This window comes from Equus asinus, chromosome 18, assembly GCF_041296235.1.
Source record: "Equus asinus isolate D_3611 breed Donkey chromosome 18, EquAss-T2T_v2, whole genome shotgun sequence".
Lineage (NCBI taxonomy): Eukaryota > Metazoa > Chordata > Mammalia > Perissodactyla > Equidae > Equus > Equus asinus.
Window position 1 is genome coordinate 8,351,168 of NC_091807.1, and position 19,324 is coordinate 8,370,491.

The 19,324-nt window shown below is 35.1% G+C and overlaps 1 long non-coding RNA gene across 1 annotated transcript in view; it reads left to right on the forward strand.

Annotated features, from left to right (window-relative positions):
* Positions 1-19,324, forward strand: part of LOC123278130 (uncharacterized) — a 145,706-nt gene that overhangs the window by 102,467 nt on the left and 23,915 nt on the right. The gene's annotated exons all lie outside the window — the stretch shown is intronic.

Genomic DNA, 19,324 nt, shown 5'->3' on the forward strand with positions numbered 1-19,324 from the left:
GTTCCATACACAAGGACCTGTGAATGTGACCTTATTTGGAAATAGAATCTTAGTGCATTTGATCAAGCTAAGATGAGGTCATATTGGATTATAGTGGGTCCAACATCCGATTACTGTTGTCTTTATAAGAGAAAGGAGAGGGATATTTGAAGACAGACACACAGACACATACAAAGGAAAGACGGCCATGTGAAGATAGAGGCAGAAATTGGAGTGATGTAGCTACAAGCCAAGGAATGTCAGGCAAGCACCAGAAACTAGGAAGAGGCAAGAGAGGATTCTTCCCTAGGTCTTCAGAAAGATCATGGCCCTGTTGACACCTGGATTTGGGACTCCAGAAATTTGAGAAAATAAAGTTCTTTTGTTTTAATCTACCTGGCTTGTGGCAATTTGTTATGGCAGCCCTAGGGAACTAATACAGTGTCATTGTTCCGTGGTGGTGTTTACATGCATACCAAGGTAAAAAATTACAGAGTACATCATCCTCCTTCCTTTACTGCCCTCTTCTGGTCATCCTTCCTATTTTCCTTCCTTTCTTCCTCCTTCTTATTTTTTTTAATTTTATTTATTTATTTTAAAGATTGGCACCTGAGCTAACATCTGTTGCCAATCTTCTTTCCTTTTCTTTTCTTTTCTTTTCTTCTGCTTCTCGCCAAAGCCCCCCAGTACATAGTTGTATATCTTATTTGCAGTCCTTCTAGCCATGGCATGTGGGATGCTGCCTCAGCATGGCCTGATGAGCGGTGCCATGTCCATGCCCAGGATCCAAACCGGTGAAACCCTGGGCTGAAACCACTCGGCCACGGGGCCGTCCCCTTTGTTTTAATTTTAGAATAAGAGCGTTTTTCCCTGTGAAATCTAAATGTACATTAAATCCATTTACTGACTTATTTCCTTAATTTTCAAGTGTTTCTCTGAGATAAGTGACCTAAACGGTATTCTGGGCACAGTTGGCACATACATACACCTATGTAGAGTGGAATAAATTGTTAGGCTGCAGCTCCCTGGGCTCCCTCATAAGCCCGGGATACTAGATCAGGAAATCTTGACCTTTCTACCACCCTCATGGCTCTGATGGCAGCAGACATGTGCTCTCTCTTTCCACTGAAGCTCAAAACCCATACAATGTGCCCAAAACATGGTGCTGGGGATTGAAAGCAACATCACAACTTCATGCTCAGTTGCTAGATGGAAAGCTATGGTCCCATTTTTCCGATATCCTTTCTATTTATCGTCTGACTTCAAATGATCTAATATTATCATTAAAACTAATTTATGACCTTTGTGCATATTGCCAAGATAATTTCTCAAATTCTTTTATTTTATTTCCACTTCCACATCTATACTGGTAAATGCTTTTGTCCTTACAGCATTGGTGCCCATGTAATTTCTCAATTTGAGGCTTGTTATTTGCCTCTAACCCCACCATCAAGGGGCCAGGTGGAGGTGACCGAATCCTTCAGGTTCTCCACTGCTTTGTGCAGGTCATTGCTTTGCTCCATCCTTTTTCACCCTTCTTCCCTTACTCCTGACTTTCAAAAGATTCTCTCTTTCAGCATATAAATAAGTTCAAGTCGCTTAAAATTTAGAAAGGAAGTTCTATGCATCTTGGTCTTGCTTTGCCAGCCCTAGTTCTTACAATCATATAATCCAATTCCTTGTAATAAATACCTCTCTCTCTCTCTTTCTCTGTGTGTGTGTGTGTGTGTGTGTGTGTATGCGTCCATGTGTTTCTGCTTTTCTAGTTGAAGTCTGATTGAAACACTTGTGAAATATCTCCACTTGAATGTTCTGTAGCTACCTCAAGCTTAATATGTCAGCATTCAGCATTGCTCCTGGAAAAAGTATGTGTTCATAAATTTTTGGCTGAATTAGATGTATTAACAAAAGTCCAAAACTGGATCATCTTCTTCCCCAATTTAGTCTTCTCTAGTCCCTTTCTCATTATTGGTGCCACTATCCACCAAAGACCTATGCTTCGTATTAGGAAATTTCTTTCCCCTTCCAAGTCTGATCACTCAAACTCCAAGTCCTAAATAGCTCTTGTATTTTTCACCAATTTTCCATCTCTCTTACCTTAGATCAGTTTAGACAAGAATGCCTAAACTAGTCTGACTGCCTCTAGCAGGCCATCTTATTCTTTGAATCTGAGTGGTCTTTCTCAAACGTAAATCTGAAGTGCCTACCTTCACATTTTGTGTTAAAATAGTTGACCATAACTTATTTGAAAATGTAATTTAAACTCCAATGCTTAGCACAAAATGTGCTTTGCAATTTGGCTCCTGAGTGCTTCTAATCTTACTTATAAATTCCTCACTCAAGTCCTAAGCTTGAGCCATATAAACAAATTCCAGGTTTTTAATTCATCATGCTGTTTCCTAACTCTTCCTTCAGTCATGCTGCTTTCTCTAGCAAGAACACCCTTCCTGATTCCTTAATTGTCTACTTAAAGACTACTCAGCCTTAAGCCTCACCTTTAGCTCTCTCCTTCAGGAAGGATTCCTTGCTTCTCTTCTCCCATGCATCATGTTAGAGCTCTTTCTCTGTTAAGAAGCATCCTTGTCCCCACCTCCGTGACAGCACTTATCCCACAGTTCCCTAATCATCAGTTTTATTATTTGTCTTTACTATCAAAATGTAAGCACTTTGAGGTTAGGAAGCATGTTGAATTCAATTTTGTGTTTCCAGTGCCTATCTTAGTGTTTGGAACTTAGCATTCAAAAGATGTTTTTTTGAATACATGAATAAATAAAATCTGCACCTTGAAACTCAGTCTCTTCTCTGGCTACACATAATCTTGTTTGTTATTCACTGAGAAACAGAGCCCTCATTTCCTCCTCTTCTCTCTCATCCTCCTTGGAATCTCCCTGGCTTCACCTTGCCTTGGTAGAAGCAGCGTTCAATTCCTTTTCAAGCTTATGATTTTCTCATTGTCACTTTTCCTATTGTAATGCAAATCTCTTTCCCACTGACTTTCTTCATCTCAATTTTCAAACATGTTGAAGTATCCTCCATCCTAAAAATTAAAATCTCTGATCTGTTTTCTTGTTATATTACTTCCGTACTTCTTTCTTTCTCCTTACCAAGAAAGTTACTGAATGATTTGTCTGCAGATACAGTCTCCATTTCCTCTAATCTCTTTCATTTCTCAAGCAACTGCAATCTAGACCTCCAGTTGATTTGGCCCTTGTGCAAGTTGACATTTCCAAATACCCAACCAGGATAAAAATTAACACGAAGAAGCACCTGGTAATTTTGTTCATCATTTCCTCTTTCTTGCCTCTTCATTCTTGGATTCTATGTCCCCACTGCTCTCTGCTCTCCTTTTACTTCTAATGCATTCCTCCTGGTCCCTTTGGACAGTTTCTTTCTTTGCTTTCTCTGATTAGCTTTCACCCAGTAATTCACATTTATTTTCATTATTCTGAAATCTTTACCTGTGAATTTTTCTGTCTCCCAGACAATCTTTAACTACCAACAAGGCATTTTCAGTATAATTCATACAGGAAACTCAAACTTACATATGTAAGACTTAAATTACTATCTTCTCTTCTGAACCTACTTTATCTTATGTATTCTCTGCCCAGGTAATATTATATCTCCCTCAGGAGATAAAATCTGAAAATAATTTTTGATTTTTTTTCTTCTTTATTTCTCCAACTTTCAATTATTAACCAAGTACTGTTACTCCACATCTAAAAGGGTGTTCACATGTGTTTCTTCTTTTTTTTTTTAGCCACAGCTCAAGTTTAAGTCCCCATGATTTCTTGCTGGGGCTAGCACAATAACCTTCTCACTTGATGTCCCCTGACATAGTCTATATTTCATATTGACCATATTTGCTCTTTGAATATATCACTAAAATTGAACTAATTTAAAAATATTTTCAGTATTTAATGACTATTCCACCAAACTCTAATTTTCTTTATGTTCTTTGAGCATAGTACAAGGTCAACTCTTTGTAGATATTCAACAACCATTTGTTAAGTTGTAGTTACCCAAGTATTAAGTGAGAAAGCAGAGGTTTAGTCTCTAGTTAGTATAACTCTAAAGTTCATTCTCTTTTCATTACATCAAAATAAGAAAGTTGTATCAAAGTGTTAGAAAGGAAATTTTCAGGTTCTCTCTGGGAAAGAGTAAATATTTAACCAATTTAAAATCTCTTTCACAACTTGAAAGCTCTATAATGAGAAATTAAGTTCAGAATGGTAACACTGACATTAATAACAATAGCAAATTTGTTTAACCACTGTGTGGTGAATATTGAACTTCACGTTATGTCATTTTCCTACCATATAGCTCTATGTTGCAGGTAGCATTTATTATCTTGTGGCAGAGATATCTAGCTATTCAATAAATCCATTTCTCTTCTTCCTACCACACAGCCAAACAGTATCTCAGACTCTCTTTTATTTAGGTGTAGTTATGAGTTAAATTTTAACCAATGGAAGATGAGCAGAAGTGGTAGGTGATTGACACAAATAGCTTCCACACTTGATTCTGTGTTCTCTTGTCTTCTGAAAGAAGACTGGGAAGCAGTATCCAGGCAACATTGGTAGTGACAAATTGAAGATGGCACAACATTTACTCTTCCATTACTCCTCTACCAACACATGCTCCCCCTGCTCCCTACCACTTACTCCTAGCTGACCAAAAGCGTTTACTTTAGACTTTATCACTGAGTAAGAAATAAAAGTATATGTAAGTTGAGTACATTGAGTAAAGGGTGAAGCCTTAACTTGACCCAAATTTATCCATCTCTAGAGTTCTCAACTCATCACTACTACCTTGAGACTCAAGAAAAAGACAAGCTAACATATATTAGAAAGCTTTTTCAACATCAGATTTTAAAGCAAATGAATTCTATGTTTAACTTTCTGTTAACCAGAAAATTACTTGGAAGGACTCAATCAAACAAAAGGATTTCCAGTTTGTCGGTATTTTTATGTGATCTTTACACCCTGCTAAATCATCATTTGTATATCGGAATTAGTGGCATGTCTTCTTTCTAACAGAATTTTTTGCATGTTATCTTGCCATTGCTAAGTCACGACATAAGTGTTTACTAAAACCCCTTTTATAAGGAGAAGGGGAACCAAGAATCCTTTTGTTTTTTAAATGATTCAGATTAACTTTATTTTCCATTCAAATTAACAATTTTTCCTATTAATCTCTTTGACCATGTTTGTGTATTGACATAAATTTGCAAAAACAAATATGTTCTTAATAAGGAAAAGCTCCTAGAGAAAACTTTTTAAAACATCATTAAATGAAGATAGTTATCTCGGTAATCAACTAGCAATTTTACTAGCTTTATTGGACCAAATTTATACTTTGATAGTGTTGGAAGCGAATATTCTAGTTAAGAGATACTAGCCAGTGATATAAGGTAGAAATTTTTTGTCTACATAAAATATAGAAAAATATCTTTCAGGTGAGCTACACTTTCATTTTGTTTTCACTCTTGTCTGATACTCATTTCTTAGAAGAGCTATTCAGACATGAGGTACACAGTAGAGACCATTTTCATTAGTGAATAAAAGATGAAACTTCTTGTCTTGGAGAGTGGTCAAACAGCAGTTTTTATTCTCTTCTACAAACTGGAAATATTTCATCCTAATTCTACTATTCCTTTCACAGCAGAAGAGGTCTTAGATTTGCTCCCTTTGAAGATTAAGACATCTTTCTAGAAGCAAGTCCAGCCTTGCTTGAGAGTTTTAATCAAAGTCAAGACGGCTGAATAAGTTTTCTTTATTATTATTTTCTGTAAGAAAATTTCCCAGAACTATTCCTAGGGAGTATTATCAGAACATGGACAGGGAAATCATCCTTTTTCTGCATCCCTTAGGAGAAACTGTCTAAGTATAGATTCTGCCCTCAGGTAGAATTGAGATTGTCATCTCAAAAGCTTGATCCCAATGGATCTGGCTATTTATATTGGGTTTATTGTATTTTGTCAATAATTTGAATAATAAAATTGCTTCAATCATGTGGAATTGCATAGGCTATTGGATTTGGTAACTTTCACGGTAAATAGAAATGTTGAGGATATAGCAATCTGTTATAACATCGTTCACTTTTTCTCATTAAAATGCTGCCTACTATGTTTTAAACTATTCCTCACATTGAAAATTGTCAGCTGATAATATTTGTATGCTTTTAGAAATATAGATACCCTCTACATACTGCATTTAAAAAGACTAGATTAATAATAGTAAAGTTTGTCACTCAAAAGTTTGGAGTGGTTTATGTTTTTCTGAGTTTCTTCAGTTGTCTGAGTACTATAGGCCTTGGTAAGATATATTAAATATAAAATAATTACTCTAATTTAAAATAAAAAGGGATGATGGATAGATGTGGGTACATAAGAGCATATCAAATTAAAAATAGGGCATATATTGGCATTTATTGCCTAAGTCATATTAAGAATCCAGTTTCATAATCTGCTTTCTAGGCCAATAAAGTTTGATATAATCTTTTTTTTTTAAGATTTTATTTTTTCCTTTTTCTCCCCAAAGCCCCCTGGTACATAGTTGTATATTCTTAGTTGTGGGTCCTTCTAGTTGTGGCACGTGGGACCCCGCCTCAGCGTGGCTTGATGAGCAGTACCATGTCTGCGCCCAGGATTCGAACTTGACAAGACACTGGACCGCCTGCAGCAGAGCACGTGAACTTAACCACTCAGCCACGGGGCTGGCCCCGATATAATCTTGTATGTCCAAGTTTCTTATCAGATATTCTTTTTCCCAAGAAAACATTTTTCATAAAAAAGTTAAGGGCTATAGATTGTTTAATATATGAAGCAAAAAGAAGTTCCTCACATCTTTCCCAAAGCATCTAACCTCAAAACTAAGGAGTTTTTATCTATAGAGAAAATAAATTATTCGTTAATATTTTACCCCAGAAATATTGGCCTGAATTTAAAAACAAAAACTTAACCAACATAAAATATTAAATAGTAGAATTTATATTCTTGCAATTTGAAAAGTTAGATGAAAAACCTCTAAGTAATGAGGTGAGAAACCACTATGTTTTGCATTATAAATATTCTTACATAAAAAATGACTATAAAATATATTTTAAAGAAGTTGTACCTACATAGACATGAAATTATATATGTGTACTTGGTGATTTGTATAATTTTTGTTTGTTGTTTTTTTATAGAGTCTATAGGCAATACTTTGTGTACTTATGGTTTTGTAATTACTTCAAATAAATCAGCTCTTATCTTAGATCTTTGGTCCAAAGGTTAGAGAAATTTATTTAGAAAGGCTACCATGTAAATAGTTGTATAATTGGTTTATGGAGGATGTAGATTTTGTGCTTTCTTTTATGAAGAATTTTGGGAACCCAGGGAGTAAAAACAGAGAATGTCTCAAGTAGATAGATATAATGGCATGTGCAAAGACTCTGTCCCCATATTAAGCCTGGTATGACTGGAGAATCCCAAGATGATCACTGTTGCCATGGTGGAGAATTTGAATCAGAGAAAATTTGAATCAGTAACAGGGCTGGATATTTCAGATAGATCTTATTTACCACATGGGAGTCGTTCTGTCCTTTTCCATTGGATGACCATTAAGAGATTAATGTTATGGTAGTGGTTGGGGGAAGGAAGGGACAAACAGGAGTATGTTGAGATGTCATAGCAATTGAGGCCAGAGATAATGAGAGCATCAACAAGATGGAGGCCTTATGAGAAGAAAAGGAATTACTGTGAAAGACTGTTTAAAAACAAATGATTTACTTGGTCACTGACAAAGAGGATGAACTGAGGAAAAGTGCCATAGCTTTCAAGCTGAAAAGTGCCAAAGTTTCAAGTCATAACAAGAGCCAATTACAGATTGTTGATAATTTATAACAGAATCTGACTTGTGGGCATGTCATTACCTGCTTGAGGTTTCACATACTTTTAAATCAATGATCCTTGCCTCAGAATCCCCTACTGCTAAAGCTATTGTCCTCATTTTTCTACCGGAATTCGTTCCTTTGTCCACTAACACCCACTGCCAATGTCACTGCCCTTGGTGTTTGACTACCTGCATTTCTGACCCTTACTGAGTTTTTCTCGGAAATTTTCCTCATCTTCAGTCTTTTCCTAGTCTCTGCCTGGTCTTGGAATGATCATATATTCCAGACCACTTTATAGCTACTGACTTTCATCTCCACTCTAGCCTTGGGTATATGGAGCTACCATCCAGATCCAATCTGTTTCTACACGCTTTCTTATTCTTCTTCCCACCTCCAGACCTCCTTGCCTTTATTTATTTTCTCTGGTTCCATTCCTTACATATATAAACGTGTTACTAAATAATTATCTAAAACTTTTTATCAAAAGCATTCAATATATACTTTACCATCAAAGCCACATTAAAAGGAGAGAGATCTCCTCAACCAAAAAACCCCACATGATTTATATATTTAAAAAGATGATACTATAAATAAGATAAACAGATTTTTTTCCTGACATTCCTTCGATGAACAAAATTATATGTGTTAAATTCACTTGTTATATTGAGGACAGGTATGTAAAAGGCTCCAACTGCTTCCAACATGTTGAACATAATAATGGGTTGAAGGAATGATGGATTCGGAGTTTTTAAGGGGTCTCAAAATTCAGAGGTCAGCTTTAAGCGAATTATTTTTCCTCCTCACCCCAAAAGATCACAACCTATATGTTTGCTAGTTGCTGGAATTTCATGAAAGTGGTACCCCCATAAGCTTTGGCGTACTTGTATATAGAGTGTTGATATAGAGTATCGGCATACTTGATATAGAGTGTTTAATTTGCAGTTTTGATCTAGGGGTGAAGAAACACTGAAGCAGATTGTAGTTGTGTTTATCCATAGAAGCATCCATTTCAACTGAAACTTTGTGATTCCTGTTCCATATCCCGCCTAGAAAAGACATTGGTTAGAGGCCTTTTGTTAATAATTCTTTATAAATGCATCCCTACATTCCCAACTCAGCGAAAAACTTGGACTAGTGTCATCAATTGGTAGTGTGATTCTCAGTCTTTTAATGTAAATGATTATCTCTTTACTGTGCAAAATTTAGAAATTGCTGATATTTAGGGTTAACATGAGTTTCCTGTCATCTGGCCTTCGGAAAAAGCTTTGCATCCCAACTGAATAGCTTTGAACTGTTTTTGCCTTTAAGAACACATCATATTATTTCAATTCATCTCATTTTGTGTTCAGAAGTTCGTAGGGAAAATATGGAAACAAAGTGGCTTTTATACGGAAATTCAGGATATATAGAAAGTTCGATTTGATGCTGTCCTGTAGAATATTCTGCAAGGATGGAGATGCTGTGTATCTGTACTGTCCAGCGCTGTAGCCTGGAGCAGTACCTGGCTATTGATCACCTGATGTGTTGGTAGTGCAATTGAGGGACTGAATTTTCAATTTCATTTAATTTTAATTATTTTAAATTTTAATTTCAATAGTTTTGATAATGACTGACCTTTTAAATCATGCAGATATAGAACATTCCAGCAACTTTTTGACCTTCTTATTTTTCTTAATATTTTACTGAAATTATGTAGATATTTTTCTAACTAACATATCAAACATTACTGAGGAAGATACAACAACTGTCACTACTATAATTTTTAAAAGTGATCAGAGTTTGAACTATATGCCATGAAAGCTTTTCAATACTTTTCCTTTACTGTTTGATAGAGCAACAAAGTTCTATTTTCAAATAAGTGAGACTTAAACGATGATGAGCATAGAAGAACACATATAATTATGTTGCCCAAAATAATTTTCTTCCATAATTGTTTCTTTTATATGATCACTAGTTTCAACTTTTAATGACGTTCCTTTTTAAAATGAGTGACTTTTCATAAAGACAACTATTACACTTCTAAGACCAATTGACTTCTTGCTGAATGCCTACTTTTAAAAATACATTTTTCAAGTATTTATTTAAAGGCTTTTAATGCTGAGGTCTTCACTTGGTTAAAATGCACGTTTCATTTGTTGGATTTTGAGAATGACAGGCATGATTTTATGTAACCAAAATAACTTACAAAAATTGTTACAAAGTTGAGACTTTTATTATTGTATATTCAGGGAAGTTCCTATCATAGGAATTGTCCCAAACTGCCTCTGAACTGAGGGTAGAGTAATTGACATGACGTTATTTTGAGCATATTCCCAATATTAGTGATTGATGTCATATCTTAAATCTAATGAAAAGAATTTAAATTTCATTTTTAGAACTTTTAGACTATAGTACTTCTGCCTTGTGGTTTATTGTAGTCATGTTATAACATGCCATAGGGTCCCTGCTTTGTTCAACTGATAAATTCCAAGATTCCCAAAGCCTAAAAGATGGAAACACAAGGAAAAGAAAAACTTATTGACTGAAAGCTGGAAAAATGTGAAGAATCACTGTTTTTTTATGCATGCTAAAGATATTAAAGAATTGCTGTTTTTAGTTACATTATATACATTTATTATATGATTTTATTTGCCTAAAAGAAATATATAAAATTGAATCTAACATCAGAGGAGTTTAGATTTGCTATTTTAAATAATATGCATTTTTTATTAGGGTGAAGTTTTTCCTTTTATATTTTATTTTATTTTTTTAAATTAAATTGTATATATTTAAATTGTACAATATGATGTTTTGATATACATATACATAATGAAAAGATTACTACAGTCAAGCTATATACTTTAAGGTGAAACACACAAGTATATAAACTATCTTATACAGATGTCATTTATGACACTGATTGGCTGAGAAATATTGAGAAAGCTTAGAAACAAACTTTCATATAATGCGAATAAGAATCATTAGAAAATCTGCATCCTATGCTGTGTTACTCCATGCTGTTAGTGTAGTTTTCTTAGTACGTTAGTAGATTTCTTTTAGCTTTCAAGGTTAAATTTTCCATGTCTAATTCTACAATGACAAATAAAAGATTTGCTCACTGCTATAAAACGTCACACTTTTACGAAGTTTGATATATTAGCATTAATGAATAGAAAGCAGTCATTGATCCAGAAAAGTAAACCATATTAAGCTGGACACACACTGATATTTTAAAATGATTATCTGTGTTCACACATTTGTAATAAGTTTTTTCTAATTAAAAACATACAGTATGCAATCATAGGGAAAGGTCAGTATTATTTTTAATTATTTTCCCCATGTAATTAGACATTTCTTCTCTGCAGATTGAAGTATACAAGATTAAAATACTTATTATTTAAAGGTCATGTATTAAACATAAGCAAAAGTCATTATACATTAGATTTTACTCCTAATATAGGCTATTCATATATTTATGTTGTATATAAAAGATGAGAAATGAGAATAAATATACTAAGACCACTGTAAAAAATATTTTAATACTTGCTGTCTCTTTACTTCTGCATTAATCAAAAAAGGGCATCAAATAAAAGCAGGCAAAGGGGAAATAGTCAAACCACCATAAGGAGGGATATGGTGAAAGACATTTTAATAATATATATTTTAAATATTTATTTAATATATATTTTAATTATACATATGATTTTAATACATATTTCATATAAATAATTTTTGAGCCATCCCATCCATGCTGGTTACTGTAGAACCAGAATTACTACTTGAACCTGTAATTATTTCCTACATCTGAAAGATTACCCACAATGAGAAATGTGTGTTCATATGGGCAGAATTTACAGTACGAAGCCTCATGTTTGTGCAGTGAAGTTTTATTAATCCCATCCTAAACCCAGGGTGTTGGATGTAGCATATTGTGAAGAATATTGATTGTAATGTATCTTTAGCAAGCATAACTTTATCTTCCGTCTTAAAAGTTAAAATCAGTTCACAGACAGCATCAATAGAAAGCAAGCGATTTCGAAAGCATGATTATCAATGGGCCATGGGAAAAGTGAGTGAATAGTGGTGATAAATACCGAAAGAAGAATCTAGAATCTAAATGATAGAGTAGAAAATTTACCTCAGGAGTACATATGAGAACAAAAAGGGAGAAAGGGGAAGGTCAATACCTTGAGAGGGTAAGATTGGATTCAGTTGACTTTGATATATGGGGAAGTTATAAAAAACAAACGGAACTGACATTCAATAGAAACAAGGGTAGCATAATGCAATTAAGACAGAGAAAGGAGTTGCATGAAAACAATGAGAAGTAACAAAGATTGTGGTGTGTCACATTCATAGCATTCTCAAGTAGAAAGGGAATTTGAAAGTCATTTTCCAGAGGTATAAAGAGATATAGGGAGCCTTCACAAGTCATCAGTGAGAGAATTAGGAATATTACAACAGTCTCTAGTCTATCAGTCCGTAATTTCCCCTCAACTCCATATTGTCCCTAAATCTAAAAGGAAATGGTCTAAGGTATCATAATTGATTAACAAAACTGACTCTCTACTCCCTAATAGCCAATCCATCAGCAAATCTTCTGACAGCACTAGAAATGTATTCTGAATTTCTTTAGTTAACGATTTCTAGTATTTCTGTACCCGTGCAAGACATCATCATCCCACTCTGCCCTCACATCCATTTCTCAGGTGGCAAACCAGGTGATTTTCTTCACTTGATGAATCTTATCAAGCTACATTGTCTATAAAATCTACAGTAGCTTAATGGCACTGGAATGAAAAACAAACCCTTGAACATTGTTACCAGTTCTTCATACGATCTCACCCCTCCCCTCCTCTGTTGGTACCAGCTTTCCTTCTTTCTGTTTCTAGAACAAGCTATGCTCATATTTGCTTTCTGATGATTCATTTTCCATTCCCTAATTAAAATGACTTTTAAATAGCATGGGAAATGTCTAGTATGGTCTAGGAGTCTAATAATGTCGTTAAAGTTTTACATATTCTGATGAAAAATTTTCAGGTTTGATGTGAAAAAATAACATACCCACATGTTTTTTTAAATATTGAAAATTTAAAGTAAATTTACAAGATAGCACATTCCCTGGGTAACTAAGCTAATATGTGGGTGACTAAGAAGAATGGGCAGTTTCTTTCCCCAATATGAGTACATCTGTATTCAAGGTCACATTTTGTTTGAACTTTGTCACTTTTCACATGAAATTAATTTTTCTTTGCTGACTATTGTCATAATAATTGGATATCCACTGTATGGAAAGCAATTCTCTGATGTTCCAGTCAGATCTCTGCATTTAAATAAAAACTTAGAGCAGAAAACAGAAGGAAAACATGTACACCGAAGAGGTGCTGTGCTTTGCCTGTGACCCTGGGTGAGCACACGTTCTGCAGAGGAGTCAGCTCAGCGATGCTTACCATCCCTTTTGTTTGGTGCCGAAGGTGACAATTATCGGGAACCACTTATTTTTTCTGCCTTGTGCTATTTCTTTGCTGAAACTCTCAGAGCCTTGGAAGCTGCTCAGTATAGCACAGGTCTGAGGGAGCTGAGCGATGTTCATTATATAACCAAAATAGTTCATTAAACATAAACCGAATGTAGGACTGTGGCTGCAGGCGGCTGTCTGGTCATGCTTTGCCACAGCCGGGTTATTTTAAAGTTGATGTAAATTAAGTAAGTTCCTTTTATGACATTATCTTCTGTGCTCAGACATATTTCAAGAGGGCAGGAAAATAATTAATTTTGGATTCTTAAATATTCAGTATACCTGTGAGCACTGCTTTGGAACCACTTATAGAAAAAATCTTTCTATCATTTTCAGTTGGATGGGTGAGGAACATCACTACACTTCTATAATTCTGAGCAATAGATTCAAACAGATCATTTATATGGATTTTGAAAAACTGCCTTAAACATATCACTACTTAATGGAATATAGTAAATATTTTTGGTTACCACACTAATGCATTATACCAGGAAATGTATCTATGTACTAAAAATAAGTGTTAAATAAAATTGAGTGGATGTGTAAGAAAAAAGATGTAGAGAGAAAGCTGTCCTTTTTGTGTTACAAGACAGGAAGGGCTCTCTTGCTTACTCTATATTGTGCCAGAATATTGCTAAATGTGAAAAGTTGTGTCAAGTTTGTGATGAAAAAATAACGGTGATGTAACTTTTAAACTCAGTTTGAATGATTTACATAATAAATCATATACTTTTATGCCTGGAAGGAACACTAAATATCATTTGGCACATTATGTCTCAAATTATATTCTGTGAAGTCTCAAAACTCTGAGCAAAAAATAAAAAAATTGTAGTGAAACAGGTTTTGGGATTAAACCATTCCTACTTATTTATCTAATGCACGACTTCACACAATGTTTAGTAACATGATGCTCATTGGATCAGCAGCATTTCCCAAGCTGATTTGGCTTGATCCTGCCATTAACATCCCCGGGGGACCCAACTTTTCTTTTAACCAGAACTCAGTCAGTAACATATTGTTATACAGTAAAGGAAACAAGATACAAGAAGGCTAAATGGCTGGGCCAAAGCCACAGATGGGGTCACTCGGTCATTAGCTCCTACAGCTCTACCCTTTCTATTACACTACTTTACTTTTCTTCAGCTGAGATGACCAGCACTTTGTCTTAGTACAGACACAAAGTCTTTCCCACTAAACTTAAATGCATGCTACTAAGTAGCAAGAAGCATCAGAGTGAGCCAGTCCCTCCAAGGCTTTAGATTTGAGCAGCAGAGCAGATACGCTTCTCAACTGCTCTGGGTGTCTGATCAGATATCTCTCTAGTGACAAACTTTTTATATGAGTTCAGAAATAATTTTCAGCTGTCATGTAGGATACTTCTCCAAAGCTACAAAGAAAAAATTTTATTTGCAGGGAAGAATTTAACTTCTATGGCAATTTCAAAACACCTCTCTCAACACTCTCTATATTTGTATGCACACACCGCATGCATGCACATAAATCTTCCGCAAGGAAGTAGAACACATGAATCCCTCAACCAATGGCACAAGGATATTAAGAAGATTCTACAGGGATGTTGCAGAGATGCTCTTTGACTCTTCTGAAATACTGATAATTTATTGCTAGGAACCATATACAAGATTGAATGGTCTGTATTTTCCTGCAAAGGAATATATCAGAGTCAGATTCACTAGCCTGAGTGTTTTGCTGGTATTTTATACTTTTCACTTGGAGTTGGGAAAATTGACAATAGTTATATGGACAAAATTATATGTCGTCATAAATATATACATAGCTTGTATTCCAATTGATGAGGATTTTTAGGCTGGTTAGTTTTAAAACTACAGATGAGATTCAGGCTCCAAGGAGTGGAATTTTTTTGCCCCTTTGTTGGGAAACATTTACATTTCTAAGGGAAACCTCTATCTGTGAAGATGCCTCCCTCTCTGTGCGAGGAAGAAGGGGGGTGGTCTTATCTCTAGAAGCTCTTAATCAATGCCAGAGGCAAGAACTTAAGTTGTTTACTGTCTGGCAACCTCCTGTAACTGACCCTCCCCCCCACAAATCCTCCTTTGTCTTTAGCCGAGGATAAAATTCAAGCGGTGACTTCTGCCATTTACTCAATCCGGTTTGATTCTTATCTAAAAGTTGTGGGACCGCCAAATGGCCAGACCATGCGGGCACTGATACCATTTTAACTTTTTTACATATTCTTTGTCTTGTAAAGAGATGACTCACATACCTATGCCTTAAATTTAGTCCTAACCCTCAACTCGGGGCAGCAGCAGGAGCTCTGTCTGCCCATGGGCTCTGTCCCCATGCCAGCAGGGGCAGCAGAAGCGGCGGCAGCAGAAGCTCTGACTGCCCGTGGGTCCTGTCCCCATGCTATTCCACACTATTCTCTAAATAAAAGAGCACTACTGCCAGATCTTGAGAGTCTAAGAAATCTTTCTTTCGATTCCTCGGCTCACCGACCCCCGCATCACAATGATGCTAAATGCATTTATTTTTTGTAGACTTTTAAAACAAATTTCTGGTTAAATGATGATTTCCTAAACTACAAGCAAATATTTAAAAGTGCCTCTTCTTTGACTACATAATTAAGTAATCTTCATAGTAAGGTAGTGTGATAATTGTTCTTTTGTAGTAATTAACATGACAATTATTGTAACTTAACATTGTCATTACAAAGAATCAGTGATTTTTTTTCATGTAACTATTAGTATTATTTTAATCATGGGCTGTTTGTTCTTGACTGTTTCAATTTTTGTGGTTCTGTCAAGGTATTTTTCAAAGAAGCGGTATATATAGGTCATGATATCTCAGGAGCTGTAGCTTTGTCATTGCATACTTCTAATAAATTGTCATTTGCTTACCTGGAAAGGGGATTTTTATTTGCTGCTTTAAAATCGCAAAAGCAACACATATGAAAGAGGGTAAAACAATATAAAAGTGTACAAGGAAAAGGCTCATCTTATCTCTCCTGCCCTCTGTGATGCCAACACTGTGACGTAAGTCTTACGGATATTCTTCTACTTTCTCGATGCTAATAGAAAAAGTTGATATTTAACTGCATTGACATCCTATTTCTTTCTGCGCACCCACATACATATCATGTTACTCGAATGGGATATCATATATACTAAGGAGTTTTGAACAATTTTATTTTCTCCTGTGTGCTTGCCATTTCTCTTCTCTCCAAACATCTTCCTGATCACCAGGAATAATGCTTGTTCATAGATCCTTCCATTTTTTTCTCTATGCATTATATTAATTTTCTTCTTCCCTCCTTCCTTCTCTCTCCCTCTCTCATCTCCATTTATATATCCAGCATTTATATGTTTCCTTGCTATCTTTTAAAATAATGGAATCATAATAGACACAGCCTCTGTGTCTTACTTCCTTTCCCCAATAATACCTTGTACAAATCCTTCCAAGATAGCAATTACTGCTTTAAATCATATTAATTAAAGGCTCCATAATATTCCATGTTCTATATATACCAAGCATTTTTCAGCATTCCCTTATTAATGAACATTTCTTTTCTTTGTTCTAGACTTTGATTATTCTCCAACATAGATGATCTCCTAGCATCTGTTCTGCTTATCAACAGTAGTTTACTAAGTATTCATTTTTTTTTTTTTTACTAGATTCTCACAAGTGAGATATGGGCAAAGCTATGAAGTTGTTTTAACATCTTTAGACATGTTTAAGCATGATTCTGGAGGCAAGCTGCCTGCATTCAAACCACCTTTGGCATTTTCTCACACAAGGTGTTTACCATTTCTTTGTCTTAATCCTATTGTATGTAAAATGGAATAATACTAGCAAATCCATGAGAGAATTTGAAGATTAAATGAATCAATTACATACAATGCTTAGAACAGTGGGTCACACAAAATGGGCCTCAAGGAAGTGTTAATTGTCATCACTATTACCATTGTTACTGTTGCTGGATTGAAGGGTATGTGTACTTTTAAATTTTGATAGATGTTGCCACACTACTTTCCAAAAAAGATTGTGAAACTTAACTTTTCTGTCAACAATTTATGAATATAACCATTTTCTCAACATTCTCACCAGTAATGTATCACTGTTTTTATTAGAAAAATAGATATAAAATGTTGTCTAGTTTTACTATAACTTTTGTTCACCAGATTATTGATGAGTTTGATATATTTTTGTACATTATAAAGTTAATTTTCTATAAATTTTCTCTCCATATTTTTAACAACCTAAATTGACCATCTCAATTATAATTTTGCCCTTAATAAATCATTGTTTTATTCACTAATAGCATTGAAATGTTTGAAAGTTGTATAGTCAAGATTGTCTATTATTTTTTATAGATATTGGTATCCTGCTTTGTTAAAAAATTTTCTCTATTCCTAAATTGTATAAGCAATCTTCTAGATTTTTAATAATATTTCTTGCAATGATTTTTATATTCATGTTGTCAATCTATTTGAAATTTATTTTTATTTTATTTAACTGAAATTCTGTGATTCACACACACACACACACACATATATATTTCCTGGATTCTGTTTCTCTCATCTATTTGTCTATTTTTAAAGTAATTCCATATTGATTTGATTCTAGTGTTTTACTGTTCTAATATATGAAATGTCAAGTTCTTGTTCTTATCTTCTCATAAGTTTCCTGGCTATTATAGGGAGTTTATATTCTACATGAACTTTAAGAATATTTTATGCAATTCCAAAATCAAGTGTATAATTTAATTATAATTACAATAACTATATAAATTTTAAGATAACTGACTTTTTTGGTTTTTTTATTTATTTATTTTTGGTTAGGAAGATTGGCCTTGAGCTAACATCTGCTGCCACTCGTCCTCTTTTTGCTTGAGGAAGATTGTCCCTGAGCTAACATCTGGGCCAATCTTCATCTGTGTTCTGTGGGACACTGCCACAGCATGGCTTGCTGAATGGTGTGTAAGTCCAAGCCTGGGATCCCAACCTGTGACCCAGGGCTGCTGAAGCGGAGCACGTGAACTGAACTACTACACCACTGGGTTGGTCTCTTTTGCTTTTTGATTCACTCTTCTCAGGCAGGGCCACAGGAAGTCTTCCTGTGTGTTCAGACTCACTATCTTCATTATGATTTTATAGTTTTCTTCATTACAGGACCTGTGAATTCCTTGCTAACTTTACCCATAGAGTTTTACCACTCTTGTTGATCTTATAAATGAAATAATGTTTTTCCATTTTGTTTTTAGTTGATTGCTGTAGAGATGGAAAAGATCATTGACCTTTTTTTTTTTTTTGAGGAAGATTAGCCCTCAGCTAACTACTGCCAGTCCTCCTCTTTTTGCTGAGGAAGCCTGGCTCTGAGCTAACATCCGTGCCCATCTTCATCTAGTTTATACATGGGATGCCTACCACAGCATGGCTGCCAAGCAGTGCCATGTCCGCACCCGGGATCCGAACCAGCGAACCCCGGGCCGCCGAGAAGCGGAACGTGCGAACTTAACCGCTGTGCCACCCACCGGGCCGGCCCCAAAGATCATTGACTTTTATATGTTATTCTCATATCCAGTTACTTTAGCAAATTTTCAGTCTCTTGAGTGTTTTCCACATGTTCGATTGTACCCGTAACAAAGTGTGATAGCAGTGTTTGGTCACAAGTGGGAGGGGTGTGAGGGCGTGAAATGGACAATGCATCTTGAACCAAGGCACCGAGGCAGGAATATTGTGAGTGGGAGGAAAGGAACAGTAAGTAGTCATTTTGGTTGAAGAACAGGGAATTAGAAGTAGAATAATAATGTGTTTGAAAAAGACTGGTTAAAACTGAATAAATATAATTTATTTTTGACATATTCACATTACATATTTCAATCTAAAATGTGGAAAAGTTCAAAAATTTTCTTACTCATTGTACTATAGCAGGTGTCTACAACAGCCTTTTACTACTTCATTATCTCACCTGTGAACTTTAAATATTCTGTGAAATTTT